Here is a 15457-nt window from a genome sequence, read left to right as displayed (position 1 = left end):
CAATTTTGGGCCCTGGATTTTCTGCCTCCAAGTTGTTAGCTTAAGATGTTCAACCAGAGAATGTCACCTGCGACTTGCCTCTGAGAATGGCCATAAAGTCACTGTCCTATGCAGATTGTTATCTCAGCTATGTTTCAGCTTGCTTCCATTGTAGGCGTCCAAGTAATTTAGCATACTCCAGATTTTCTAGCAACCTCTACCACTGAATCAACTAAACAATGACTTCATGTGCATGTTCTTGCTTACTTGATTGCATACAGCAGCTTTTGATGACTTGAAACAGTAGTCAGGTGCTCATTGCTGACAAATTTGTGGCTCTTAGTTAGAATTTAGCTTCAGACCTGAACTTGTACTAGTTTTATTAGCCATATTGCAATGGATCCTGTGACCATTTGCATATGAAATAATTTGCAGAGCCCCAAGATGGTAGCCAGTCCCCCAAAACCTACAGCAATAGTATCACTGTTCTTATCTGAGTGAACTAGTTGTAATCGTATATCAGATTAACTTGTTTGTTGTCGATGTCCTCTCTGTATGCTCAAGATTTTAATTCTCTATTTTTTGTCAAAACTAAATCTTAAGATATGAGGGCATCATGGTTTGCAACACAGAAAGTACTTGACTTAAATATTTACTTGTAGTAATTGTACACTTCTTTCTTTGTATCTAGAGGTAAGTTTTCTTGGACTGAACAATAGTAAGCAAATTACTTGCTGTTTCTTTCCTTCAATTTCTTGTCATATAGACATTTACTGTTTTTGTTACTTGTCATGTGGCTAGTCAAGTTGTTGGTCTGGTTCTTGTATTTCTTACTGTGTTTGATAGAGAGGAGTTACTCTTGCTTTTCTATTGTCTGAAACTTACTATCTTTATTATGATGGATTCTTTGGACCTATCTGGGGATATGAACCAATTGCAGTTTGTAAGCTCGAGTCTGTTATTGATGGATGCTATAGTTCCATCAAGTCTGGATGTAATAGTGGGGTCTTTTTGGTAATACATAATACATGTAACTTTTTTCAGCTTATCATTTGCTTGCAGAGCACTCAGTTAATTTTCCAGAAGAATAATAAGTTTACATTCCATATCTGGTTGTTTAATGTCTAAGCATATTTGCTTGCAGGAATTCTGCACTTATTAGGTGTCATTCGCAATATTATAGCAAGTTTGTCTAGGTATGATGCTATTTAACCTATAAAGATTGGATTTTTAACTGTTTTACACCATTTTAACTCAATATGGCAATCCCTCCCTACCAAACAGTGTTTTCTATGGAGGGGATTGTGGCTATAGGGGGATTTGAGGTTTCAAGGGGATCTGAGGGGACCGGGTGGAAGAGGGGGATTCACCAAATCCCCTGAAATCCCCTCCTCCCAAACCTCCCAAATCCACTCCTACCAAACAAAGCCTAAAGGGTAATACCAATGTTAATAATTCATTCTTCCATGGAATGCCTCATTATTTTGATTGTGTTCTAGTTTTATTTCATTTTATTTTTTCCTTAAAGAGTAATATGTAAGCTACTAATTCATTCTTTCTTGAAAACTTTGGTATTGCGGTTTTTCAGTATTATTTTATTTCCTTCATTCTTTGGTAATAATACCAATGCCGCATTTCTTCTCAGGAAACTTCCCTTTTCTGAAAATTACACTATTATATTCTTAATCCTGCATATTATACCGCCATGTTCATAAGACCAAGAACTATTCTGCTTATTCTTATAAGTACTATTGTCCGCCTGCAAGACTGTTTGCTAGGGCTCCAAAGCCAAAATTCTCAGATGCTGCACTTAGACTTATTGCTTCTCAGCCACCCTTGAAGATGTGGGTGGCTAAGAAAGCTTAACTCTCTTTTGCAGGGAAAGGTCTCCAGCAGAAAACCAAAGTCGTCTGACGCCATTGCTGGGGACCTTAAACATCTTGTAGGGCGCAAGATAAATGCCCGAATGGTCTTACTATGTACTTCGTTCCTGAATCGCTTGTTACTCTCCCTATTAGTCCTAATCTGGATCTAAGCTTTCATAACCCATTGGTTCGTCAAATGTTTTTGCTTCACAATGCTCTTGGTGAAGCCTATCCCCCTAACTACACTGTAGGGTACGACACCAGTGTCTTCAAAATGGATTATTGATAGTGGGTGTACAAACACATGACTGGCAAAAGAAGTCTTCTTATGGACTCAACCTTACGTCCATCCGACAAGAGCCACATCACATTTGCTGACACTGGTAAAAGTGAGGTATTGGGTCTAGGTAGAGTTGCAACCTCAAGGGATCAACACATGGACAAAGTCATGCTTGTTGAATCCCTTGGCTTCAACTTAATGTCTGTCTCAATGGTTTGTGATTTGAACATGATCGTAATATTTGGAAATATCGTTGCCTTGTACTAATGGAATCTGACAAGTCTCTAGTGTTTGAAGGGTATCAAAAAGATGATTTGTACGTGGTAGATTTCTCAGCAGGACCACAGCTTGCCGTATGTCTTCTAGCAAAAGCTTCAGAATGCTGGCTCTGGCATCGGAGGCTTGGGCATGCTGGCATGAGGAACCTCCACACCCTTGCGAAGAAGAAGCATGTCATAGGCATCGAGGGCGTCAAGTTCAAGAAAGACCACTTATGCGGTGCATGTGAAGCAGGGAAGATTACGAGGGCCAAACATCCTTCGAAGACAATCATGACCACTACTCAACCCTTCGAACTGCTTCACATGGATCTTTTCGGTCCTACTCATTACTCAACTCTTACTACTACTACATGCCTCTATGGCTTCGTTATTGTTGATGATTACTCTAGATACACTTGGGTGCACATAATTCTCTACAAGACTGAAGTGCAGGATGTCTTCAGACGCTTCGCAAATCGAGTTATGAACAATTATGGCGCCAAGATAAAGCACATCAGAAGTGACAATGGCATTGAATTCAAGAACACTGGCCTTGATACATATCTTGATACCTTGGGCATCACACATGAATTCTCAGCCCCGTACACGCCACAACAGAAAGGCGTCGTCGAACGCAAGAACAGAACACTCATTGAGATGGCCAGAACGATGCTAGATGAATACAAGACCCCAAGAAAATTCTGGCCTGAAGCCATTGATACTACATGCCATACTATCAATCGTGTTTATCTTCACAAGCTTCTGAACAAGACATCTTATGAGCTCCTTACTGGCAAGAAGCCAAATGTCAGTTACTTCAGAGTATTTGGCGCAAGGTGCTGGATCAAGGACCCACATCACACCTCAAAGTTTGCACCAAAAGCACATGAGGGTTTTATGCTTGGATATGGAAAGGATTCGCACTCCTACAGAGTCTTCAATCTTTTTCATTACAAAGTGGTTGAAACAGTGAATGTGCGGTTCGATGAGACCAATGGTTCACAAAGAGAGCAACTACCAAATGTGCTAGAGTGAAGTTCCATCCAGTGAATCAATCAAGCTAATGGGAACTGGAGAAATTATACCTTCTGAAGCTTATCCTGAAGAAGAACTTATCATCTCAGCACCTGATCAACATGAAGACAATGCTCAGCCTGAAGACATTCCTTCTAACAACGACAATGATCAGCAAGAGCAAAGTCTTCGCCCTGTACATCCTCGCGTTGCCAATGAAGTGTAGATTGAAAGAATAATTGATAGCATCAATGCACCCGGTCCACTCACTCGTTCAAGGGCAACTCAGCTAGCAAATTTCTGTGGGCACTTCGCATTCGTCTCAATAACAGAACCCAAGAAAGTTGAAGAAGCCTTCATGGAACCTGAATGGATTCAAGCTATGCAAGAAAAGCTTCAACAGTTTGAGCTGAATAATAAATGGGAACTAGTTAAGCGTCCTGATCCACGGAAGCACAATATAATAGGCACCAAATGGATATACCGCAACAAGCAAGATGAGCATGGTCAAGTTGTCAGAAACAAAGCTCACCTCGTTGCTCAAGGATATACTCAAGTGGAAGGCATTGATTTCGATGAAACATTTGCTCCCGTGGCTAGACTTGAAGCCATACGCATACTGATGGCCAATGCAAATCATCACAACATACTTCTATATCAAATGGATGTGAATAGTGCTTTTCTCAATGGCAAGGTTGAAGAAGAAGTGTATGTTGCACAACCGCCTGGCTTTGAAGATCCAAAACATCCTGACATGGTATACAAGCTCAACAAGGCACTGTATAGCCTCAAACAAGCCCCTCGGGCCTGGTATGACACACTCAACTACTTCCTGAAGAGCAAAGGCTTCATACCTGGTTCCCTAGACCCCACTCTCTTCACGAAGACATATGATGGTGAACTGTTTGTGTGCCAAATATATATGGATGGCATTATCTTCGGCTGCACCAATCAGAAGTATAGTGAAGAGTTTGGATATATGATGCAAGAGCAATATCAGATGTCCATGATGGGAGAGCTGAAGTTCTTCCTCGGTCTTCAAATACGACAACAACGCAACGTCATCTTCATATCTCAAGAGAAGTATCTCAAAGATTGCCTGAAGAAGTTCGGTATGCAAGACTGCAAAGGCTTCACAACACCAATGCCAGCCAAACATCATCTGGGTCCCGACGACAATGGTAAAGAGTTCGATCAAAAGGTATACCACTCCATGATTGGTTCTTTACTTTATCTATGTGCATCTAGGTCAAATATTATGCTTAGTGTTTGCATGTGTGCTCGATTTCAAGCGGCACCAAAGGAGTCGCATCACTTAGCTGTGAAGCGAATTTTCGATATTTGGCTCACACCCCAACTCTAGGATTATGGTATCCAAAGGGCTTAGAGTTTGATCTGGTTGGATTCTCGGATGCTGATTATGCTGGTGACAAAGTTGATCGCAAGTCTACATCAGGCACATGTCACTTTCTGGGACGATCACTTGTATGCTGGTCTTCATAGAAGCAAAACTGTGTATCTCTCTCCACTGCTGAATCTGAATACATTGCTGCTGGATCTTGCTGCGCTCAGCTTCTGTGGATGAAGCAAACACTCAAGGACTATGTCATTCATTTGAAGGAAGTGCCACTTTACTGCGACAACGAAAGTGCCATCAAGATCGCCAACAACCTAGTTCAGCACTCGAAGACAAAGCACATTGAAATTCATCGTCACTTTCTCAGAGATCATGTTGTGAAGGAAGATATTGATATCATACACATCAACACTGAAGAGCAATTGGCAGATATCTTCACCAAGCCCTTGGATGAGAAGAGATTTTGCAAATTACGGTGTGAGCTAAATATCCTGGAATCCTCAAATGTCCTGTGATCAGGCACACATCCTAACCCTTATGCATATTGATGACTTAGATGTGCAACACACAAAGTAAAGTATATCTTCAATCAATGAAGACATATATTCTAAGTGTGAATACATTAATGTGGAATTTGACTTCGGAGCACCACGATAATTGTGCGCCGTGTCTGGGTCTAATACTTCCTATACGGTGGGTAATGCCACCACCAAATGTTCTATTTTGAAGTGTTTCACTCATGGCGTTACCTTGCAATGTCTTCACATTTGGTTTGGCTTCGATCTCAACATATCTTCATGATTATCTTCACTATGTTGATTATATATATATATATATATATATATATATATATATATATATATATATATATATATATATATTAGTGTTCTGTCCTCTACAGCATTCACTTATAGCTATGTCTTCATTGTTGAATCTTTTGAACTAAGTGAATGTGATCGGACCCTAACCTCTTTATGCTTTCTATCTCAAATTCTATCTCTCCAAATCATATGCATTCTATTGAAACTGTCGAATGTCTTCTCTGCGTCTTTGTCAGCAGAAGGTACAGAGACAACCATTAAGTCCGTTTTCAATGCTCATTCCTCCACATGAAACCCGAAGAAGTAGGAACGACCACCCGACAATCAAGGCGTGCGTGGGACGTGGAACAAACCCCAAAATTCCGCATAATGGCCACGTGTTCCTCAGATGCGAATCGCCAAGGGCACCTGTATAATAGCGCAGTGCCGCCCATGTACCTATAAATACACACTTCACAACGGTCATTATCTCTTCTTCCACTCTCGCACGAACCCTAGCGCCACCGCTAGCCCTCGACGACGCCGGCGACGAAGCGCTTCGCTGCCGCGACCTCTCCGACGTCGTCTTCATGCCGACCGCGGACATCATCCTCTCCGCCGTCGCCGTAGGTGTCCTCCGTCGCCAAGTTAGGGCACGGAAGATCGAACTGCTCGGCCTCATCTTCCACTTCGTCTAGCAGTTCTTAGTGTGGTAAATAAAGCTTCCTTTTTACAGCACCGTTGATCCTATGGATTTGTCACTTTCTACCACAAGCAGTTTCTATTCACACAAGTTAGATCTCTCTCATACTGCATCTCATAACATGCCTAGTATATTCACTTATGCTTCACAAAGTAGTTAGATTCCTCACTTGTACTGATCTGTGGATTCGTACAAATCTGGAACCAACTCCTTATCTATGAGTGAATGTCTTCGCAAAATTAGGTCAATGTCTTCTAAACTGATTTATCTTCAAAATCTTCTGAGAATGCATATGACCTCTTCCCCTTCCCTCGCACCTTAATGCTGTCACAGGTACATGTCCGTGGGAGAATCCTTTGGTTCTCATAGTCTGCATTCATTTGCAGAATTCTTACAGCATCACATTAATTCTCCCGAAGCCAGTTCATGTTGGTCCAGCAAGCGAAAACCTTTGAAGCCTTTGAACGTGTTGAAGCCTTTCAAGTTAAAGTTTATGGCTTCAGAGAAAGCAGCAAGGAAGGGTGGCAGAAAGCGTCGTGGAGAAACATCCAGAGATCTGCCAGATGAACTCTCAGAACTGTACAAGACAGATCCTGAGGAGGATTACAATCAGCGCAAGACCCGAATCCAATGGATTCGAAGATATTGGGCAGAACAATGGTTCAAATATCGATTTGTAACCCAAGAATATGCTGAGAAAAATGCCATCAAGAGACCGTGGGGAGACATCCAATACAAGAATCTTCTACCCAAGTCCAGAGATGAAGCCATTGCTCAAGGCTTCTATCCCTGCATGGTCCGTGGGCCACAGCCAGCTGATGCACACCCATCGTCACTACTATGGTGTCGTGACGACAATCTGTTCAAGCGCAACTTTCAGTTTGCCCAGAATTCAGCGAAGCAGAACAAGAAGACTTTGGGGTTAGACTTCAACCCTGGTCCCTCAGCACCAAGGGCAGATGGCACACGAGATGCAGAACCCAATGTCATCGGTTCTTTCTCCAACCTTGAAGGCCTCATCACCCGCATCTTGGGACTGTAGTGAATGAGCCTGCAGCTGACGCTGAATCAGAAGAAGCTCCTGCAGCGCCGAAGACAAAGAAGATGAAGAAGCCTAAAGCTTCAAAGCCTGCCCCCTCACCAAAAATCTCAAGGGCGAAGCCACTGGCAACTGCACCTTTTGAAGACAGTGTGCAGTCCGAAGACTTATCTCGCATCTCCAAGCCCCAGAAAGTCAAGATGCCCCTGCCTCACACCGGACAAGAGCTAACTGCTGCTGCCATTCTGCGCAATGACGACATTGATCTGTCAAGTGATGAAGATCTAGCAGATGGCGCTCTTGAGCAACTCATCAAGAGCAAAGAAGAAGCAGAAATCTTTAATGATCTGCCTCTCTTTGATGTGACCATCATCCATAACTTCATTGATGAGTGGTTTGACACGCCAAACATCAGCTTTGAAGATCTGCAGCTACCAATTGGCCTCAGTGTCGCCTTCCAAGGCGCCATTGCTTCAGAACTCGCTATTGCCCAACGCATTGTTGAACTGAAGCAAAAGATTGACTATGAAAAGGCTCAGTTCAAGAAGCATATGGCCAAGCTCAGCGTGCAGGAAGTGAAGAACTTCAAGAGTATGATGCACGAGCTCAAGGAAGCCTTTGTAAAGAAACGTGCAGAAGCTCAGGGTTCGCGTGAGCGCATGAAGACTCTGGCTGACAGATGTGTGCAAGCCTACAATGAGGCTGAGAAGCGCAAGGCCCTTGGGTGTCCTGGCATCGACCCCAGGATGGCTGCAAAGAAGAAGAAGAAGCCTGCTACGGCTGAACCTGACGCACCAAGGCAGAAAGCAGTTCCTATTGTCTTCACAACTAAAATGACTGGCTTGAAGCCAAAAAGGCGGTCAACAGCTTCAGAGCTCAAGAAGACAAGGACTGCTGAGGCTGAAGCCAGAAAGAGGAAACATTCTGAAGCCTCTGCAACTGCCCCCTCCAAGAAGAAGAGAAAGGCCAAGAAAGACCGGGCAGCTCCCACAGAGCCCTTGATAGTTGAACCCATTTCTATGGTCTATCCTGAAGCTGAACGCCATGAACGCCAACTGACTATCCATGAGCCTGCTTCCACAGAGGCTCATGAAGCTGAAGACTTTCCAGCAGCTGATCCCATCGCTGCTGAAGACATTGGTCAACATGACAATGTAGAAGATGGTGCAGTCCTTCCTCAGAACAGCGAACTCATCAGCATTGGTCGTCCACTGACGCCAATTGCACAGGATGCTTCGTGGGCAGATCGCCCACAAGAGTAAGAAGACTATGAGGCCCAACCCACTCCAACTCCACAGGCGTCGCCCGCGTTGCGCAGGCTTCGCAAAGGTCCAAGGCCTCAAGTCTCTACTGAAGACAATCCGGCTGCATCAGCCGCGGAAGATGAAGTCCCACAAGTTGCCACTCCACTGTCCCACCAAGAAGCAGTTCTCAAGGAGAATGTTCTTGAAAATCTTGTGGCTGCCACAACCACCAATGAAGCTAATGTGGAGCCCTCCCTAACGGAAAAAGAAGACAACGAAGCCACTGATCCCGTCACTTCTGTTCCTGAGTCTGCTGTCGGTCCACAGTTCGACTATCATGTTGAGCACAGGCCTCAGGTACAGAAGCCAATCCCAAGATTGCCAAGGTTCCCAGGTCCTGCATCAGCACCTGGCTCCTTCAATATCAATGGCTTCAGGGCAGACAATACATTCTTTGATAGCTCCAAGAACCCCTACTCAAGGGAAATGATATCATCTGATCGGTTCTGGAGCTATCCTCAGCGAAGCTATTACTCATGCATTCTTTACAACCAAGGTCGCATCTTCCCACACAAGCGCCTTGATATTGAAGCCATAGCTGGTCTGCCTTGTCTGAAGAAGCTTTGGATTGCTTCAAGAAAGTTGGACTGCTGCCGTTCGTTACTAACCAAGAGCATTGGAATGAAGAGCTGCTGCTTCAATTCTATGCCACACTTCACATCCGCGGATACAGCAGAGATCCGAAGACTTGGGTCCTGGAGTGGATGACTGGAAATGTTCATCACGAAGCCAATGCATTTGACATCATTGAGCTCACTGGTTTGCCCACTCCTGGCGATCTCTACGAGCATGGCTGTCAGCTGCATAGTGAAGCTATTGAGAGCATCTTTAAGAGGACGGAACCTGATATGAGTCAGATGCTCAACATGATGAAGCCATTGCCCCAAGATGCTGCTTATCCAACAGAGTTCTTCGTTAAAGACCTTGAGTATCTGCCATGAACCATCTATCACATCATCAGGCGAACTCTCTGGCCCATCAAAGGGCACTCTCCAAATGCCAAGCTTGAGGGTGCAATGAAGACTTTGGTCTTCTATATTTTTCATGGAAAATGCTTCAATGCATAGGAATTATTCATCCCCCAACTTGCTGCATCGGGCTCTGATCTGTTTGGCTTGAAGTTCTATGCCCCATGGGTAATGCGGCTAATTAAACTTCACTCCGATATCTCATATCAGCCATCTGCTCGAATTCATAGGATTTTTCTGCCTGATGTGGATATCTCTATTGAAGCCATCTATCCTGAGCCTGCAAAGGAACCTCTAAGTCTTGAGAATGCAGAGCATCAGAGTTTCTCACAAAACATTGAAGGAGTTGAAGCAGTCACTCGGGTGTATCCTTTGGCTGGCACTACACGTGCACCACACCCTGCGTCTACTGAAGCCACTGATAGTACAACTGCTCCAAGACCCAAGAAGCGCACTCGTGTTCTCAACGACCGAGAGCTTCTTGTGGCTCTTCATCAGAAACAGGATAGACATCATGACTGGCTGAAGCGTCAGATGAAAAGCCTCTTGGTGGAAGTTAATCGCATTCCCAATCTTGCCACCAAGAATGCTTTCGTTGCCCATGAAACTGTCGCCGTACATGGAAAGGGCTAACGATGATGTGTTCTGAAGATGATCTCCAAGAGGATGGCTTCACTGAGCGATTCAAGTTTGACTCCACACCTCCTCGAAGAGCTGTGCTGCTAGGAACTCCATCCCTTGAAGACTCTGAGTTCTCTTCATCTGCTGCAACAGTGACTGCCAGAGTTATCGAGGATGAAGATGATGCTACTTCACCACCACCTCCTTCAGCACGCGTCAACTCTGCTCCAAGCTCTTCAGTACCGCCAACCACCACCAATGACCCTGCTACTTCACCTACTTCGCCTGGGAACGAGTAGATGCTCTATGTCTTTAAACCTTTTTGTCCTTACTGACAAAAGGGGGAGAAGCATATGAGGTTGATAGTCTTCAAACGGGTCCATATGGGCGGGTGCTTTATATTTTGCTTCGTGCTTACAACTCTCGTTTTGCTACATTTGGTTCTTTGAGTTGTAACACTTAAACTCGATGGTCGTCTGCTACTTATCTGCCACTTTGTTTTGCGATGATAAATTCCGCATGTGCGACTATAAATTCCGCACTTAGATCATTCTGCAGACGTCCATTTTCCATTATGCATGTCATTATCTTCATATACTTTCACATGCATAGTGGATTGTCATCATAAGTTGAAGTGGATCTCCACAAGTACAACCTGCCATGTGCATTTGCATTCCAAAAGCAAATTACCTATATGCACATCTTCAGGGGGAGCCCTTGCAACCTATGAAGACAATTCCTTATCCTTTACAATTTCACAGATTATATTCCCCGTTGAAAACTTTAACTAGTTTGTCATCAATCACCAAAAAGGGGGAGATTGTAAGTGCATCTAGTGTCACCCCTAGTTGGTTTTGGAGTATTGACGACAAACCTAGTTGAGGGACTAATGTGTTTGTGAGAATTGCAGGATAACACGGGTAGAAGTCCCGCATTGATTCGGTTTTCCTACCAGAGATGACCACTAAAAATGTATGAAGACATTGAAGTCAAAGGTGGTATATGAAGATATTCATATTGAAGACTATGACAAGAGAAGACACCACATAAAGCCTATGGAGCTCGAAGACTTAGATCTTTCGTAGTTCTTTTTCTTTTGTGTTGAGTCATAGGAACCACCGTACTGTTAAGTGGGGTCCAATAGAACCAGTCAGACTGACTGAAGTGATGCCTAACCAAAAACCTATGTCTTCGAGTGAAGACTATGAGAGCGAATCTTGTCCAGAGTCGGACAAGTCAGCTTTGCTTGTAGCCCAAGTAAAATTGCCGTGTGAGTTTGAAATCTGACCGTTGGAATACGTGTCAGTTCCTTACTGACCTAGGGTCATTTCGGACAAATCAGGTCGGGTTGCCAAGTGGCTATAAATAGCCCACCCCCCACAACCATAAACGGTTGGCTGCTCAGATTGAGAATACGGCTTTTGTCGTTTGAGAGCAACCCACCTCGAAGCCTTTGAGAGAGAATTCCTTGCGAGGATAAAGCCCTAACCACCCAGAGCCAGAGAGAATTGGGCATCACTTAAGTCTTCTTGTCTGTGTGATCTGAAGACTTATTACACTTGAGGACTGTGCATCCTCCAGCCGGTTAGGCGTCGCGTTCTGAGCATCCAAGAGACATTGTGGATTGCCGGTGAACGAAGTCTGTGAAGGTTTGGGAGTCTACCTTGAAGACTTACCAGAGTGATTAGGCGAGGTCTGTGTGACCTTAGCTCAAGGGGAATACGGTGAGGACTGAGTGTCCTGAGCTGCGTGTTCAGGACTGGGTGTCCGGGACTGTGTGTCCTAAGGTTTAAATACCTAGCCGCCCCAACCAGACGTACAGTTGTCATAGCAACTGGAACTGGTCCAACAAATCATTGTCTTCAACGAGTTACTGGTTTCATCTTCCCTTCCCTTTACTTACTGTTGCTCCTTGTGAAGTCATTGTATGTTCGCACTATCTTTTGTCTTCACTGAGTGACTGCATGCTCTGTATGGCTTCATAATATCTTCCTACCTGATCCTTACTACATTGCTGCTATTAAGTCATTGTGCTTTCACTTCATTGAATACTTGACTATGGCTTGTCTAGTGTAGTCTACCTTCCGCTGCATGGTAATAGGTTTATTTCTATCGTTTGTCTTCATAACTTCCACGTTTTGAAGACTTTCAAAAAAATCGCCTATTCACCCCCCCTCTAGTCGATATAACACACTTTCAACTCCATGGGCTACTGTTCATCCACCGTCAACTTCCTCGAGGCTCCACCGGTTACTGTTCATCCATCGTCGACTTCCTCCAGCCTTCATGGGGTCCTGTTCATCCAGCCCCAACCGGCTGGGGCAACATGGGTGTGGTCACGGAAGTGCCTTTCTGCTCCCGAGCTCAAATGAGCTCGGTGAACAGTAAAATCAATTTTTTTTTACAAAAATCCATTTTTTTAGAGAAACATTGACAAAAGTTTTAAGTGCTTGCAAAAACTCGTAATGGAATCACATTCCTGTAAGGCGTGGTAGAAAAAACAAATTTAGTGCTCTAAAATGCTTTCGAAAGTAGCATTTTTAGACTACTGATTTTTTTGCCACGCCTTTTAGGAATGTGATTTCGTGATGAACTTTTGCAATCATTTAAAACTTTTGTCAATATTTCTCCTAGATTTTGTAATTTTTTGATTTTTTTTGTCGATTTTGTTTATTCTGTGTCCGCGTGGTCACTCCTTTCCCCAAAAAAGAAGCAAGCCATCTTGAAAATAAAGCATGCCCCCTGTGCGCCTTCCTGTACTCGTGGCACATGATCCCAGGTGTTGGAGGTGGACCTCGCCGGGAAGTGCTCGCCCCGGCGGCGGAACACACTACGGGTCGGCGGACGCGCGGTACGGAACGACTAATTAGGCTTGATTATCGTTTCTGGATCGTCCACTCCGGCATCAACAGTCGGTACTAGTACTACTCCTCCATTAGTGCATGATTATTTACAGACGACGCACAATGGAAATGAAATGAGATGGTGTCCTGACTCTTGTCCCGGACTAGACTACTGGAGTGGTACGTTGTTGCTGCAGATCGCCCAGCGGCCGGTTCGTTGCTCCAATCAACCCATAGCCAAGAAGATGAAGACGAGAGCGTGCAGCGTGCTCTGCTCGCCGAGCCTTTGTAGCAGGGGCACCCGCGCCGGCGCAATGGAAGTGGCGGTGGCGACGGCGACGTTGAAGCGCAGGTAGCAGTCGAAGCCGACGACCGCGCCCGCCACGCCGTCGCGCCACGCGTCGAGGCCCCAGCAGCAGGTGTCCCCCGCCCGCGCCGAGTGCCGGGGGCACCAGGACCAGGCGCAGGTCTCCGCCACCCGCGCCGAGTACTGGACGCACCACGCGCGCTCCTCCGCCGTGCGGTCCCGCGCGCACTGCGCCAGCACGCGCACCGTGCTGTTCTTCCTGTAGTCGCTCGTCGCGGCGTTCCAGTCCACGGCCACCTGCATCCCGGCGCTGGTGGCCACGACCGGCCCCGTGCGCCACGCCAGGTCGGCGAGACTCTGCAGCTCGTAGGAGGTGCTGGTGGTGACCGCGGCGGCGCCGGAGATGATGCGCGCGCGGAAGCTGTCGGAGTAGGGCGAGGAGTCGTTCGCGTCGGCGTAAGACGCGAAACAACCGTCCGTCCAGACGCCGGCGCGCCGGCCGCGGGCGCCGCAGGCGTCGGCGAGCTTCTTGGCCGCGGCGGCCAGGCACTCGCGGCACTGGGACGGCGTGGCGTGCCCGAAGCAGAGCCCGCGGACGAACGCGCGGTCGCGTCCGACCACTCCGGCGGACCCCAGGGACGCGAAGCCCATGGGCGCGGCGGCGGAGGGGAGCTTGGCGAGGAGGGGCATCACGTTGGCTTGGAACGCCGTGGCGTTCTTGGCGCTGCTGGCGTTGGCGGTTGCCTGCGCCGGGTGGCAGTGGATGAAGGTGGGGGTGACGCGCGGGCGCTCCTCCGAGGCCGCGGCGGCGGCGACGAGGACGAAGAGGAGGAGGAGGAGGAAGGGAGGCGCCGAGCTCGCCATTGCCGGTCTCGGTCCGTGCGCGCGCTGGTGGGAGCGCTGGCAACTGCGATGGTGGTGCTTGTAGCAGCAGCGCAGGAGGACTGAGCACACGAAACGCGTACTGTTCCCAAAGGCAAGGCCGAGCCTTGTGCAAATAGAGCTGCTTTGGCTTTGGCCGGAGCCTTCCGCGTAGCTTCATCCGGTACGGCGAGTCTGAAACTGGCTACGAATGATGCATCTCTCTCAGCGAAAATGAGTGATGACAGTGGCAAGTTTTGCTATTCCGGGCGTCTCATCAAGTCATCATACTGCCTTATCTTTGACCCTTTGAACATGCAATGGCAGCGTGAAAAAGCAGAGGGGAGGCTTGCTGCAGAGGAAACCCAACAAGGGCTTGCTAGGAGTTTCTGACTAGAGAAAAGGAAAACACTCAAGATCAAAAGAAATCTGATCAGAAAATTCTCTCTCAGATGGTTCCTCTTAGCCAATCCCATGCAAACCTCAAATTTATCTATGTAAGCATAGACACTCAAATTGTGCTCCCTCCCTCAGGCTCTGCATCCTTTCTACCGCATCATAAGCATTCCCAGCCCAAGACATGTCTCCCATCATTGTCATGGAATTTCAATTCACTTTAGCTACATGTCAGTCAGCTGAAATTTCACTTTTGGGTTAACCGATTTTATGGCCGTTGGATTTTTCTTTAAGATTCGTGCTACGTTTTTTTCCTGACCTGTGTTGTTTGTTGTGTGGGCTTCTTCTTTTTTTGACTGACCCCTTATTTGGGTCAATCGACTTCCTTCTGGGCCGAAGCCCATTAACTGTGTGATCCATCCCTGATTCTCTCCCTTCGTTTTTAATATTTTTTTTGTTTTTATGAGCTTTTTGTTTTTTTTTCTGTTTCTCTTTGTTAGTTGGTTTTATTTTTATTTTGTGGATATTTTTTGGGATGTTGGCTGAGTGTAATGTACACACATAAATAATTTGCAACATATGCAAAAATTACACTACTATATGATTATTGTTTGCGTACTAAAAAAGTGTAATGTAAGAGCGAAGTCGTGTGCAAGTTTTGCAAACATTTTTTCCTAAATTTTCAATGGGTTATAAAAATGCTACTAATTCATTCTTCCTTATTTCAATTAATTAATTTTTCTTCTTAAAGGGTAATACTAATGACATTAATTAATTCTTTCTTAGAAAACTTACTTTTTTTATTTTCGTTTCTATTTTATTTCTTCTTCTTAAAGGGTAATACCAATGTCAATAATTCA

Source organism: Triticum dicoccoides, chromosome 2A (genome assembly GCF_002162155.2).
Source record: "Triticum dicoccoides isolate Atlit2015 ecotype Zavitan chromosome 2A, WEW_v2.0, whole genome shotgun sequence".
NCBI lineage: Eukaryota > Viridiplantae > Streptophyta > Magnoliopsida > Poales > Poaceae > Triticum > Triticum dicoccoides.
The sequence above is the reverse complement of the archived record's forward strand: the minus strand, read 5'-3'. Positions refer to the sequence as shown.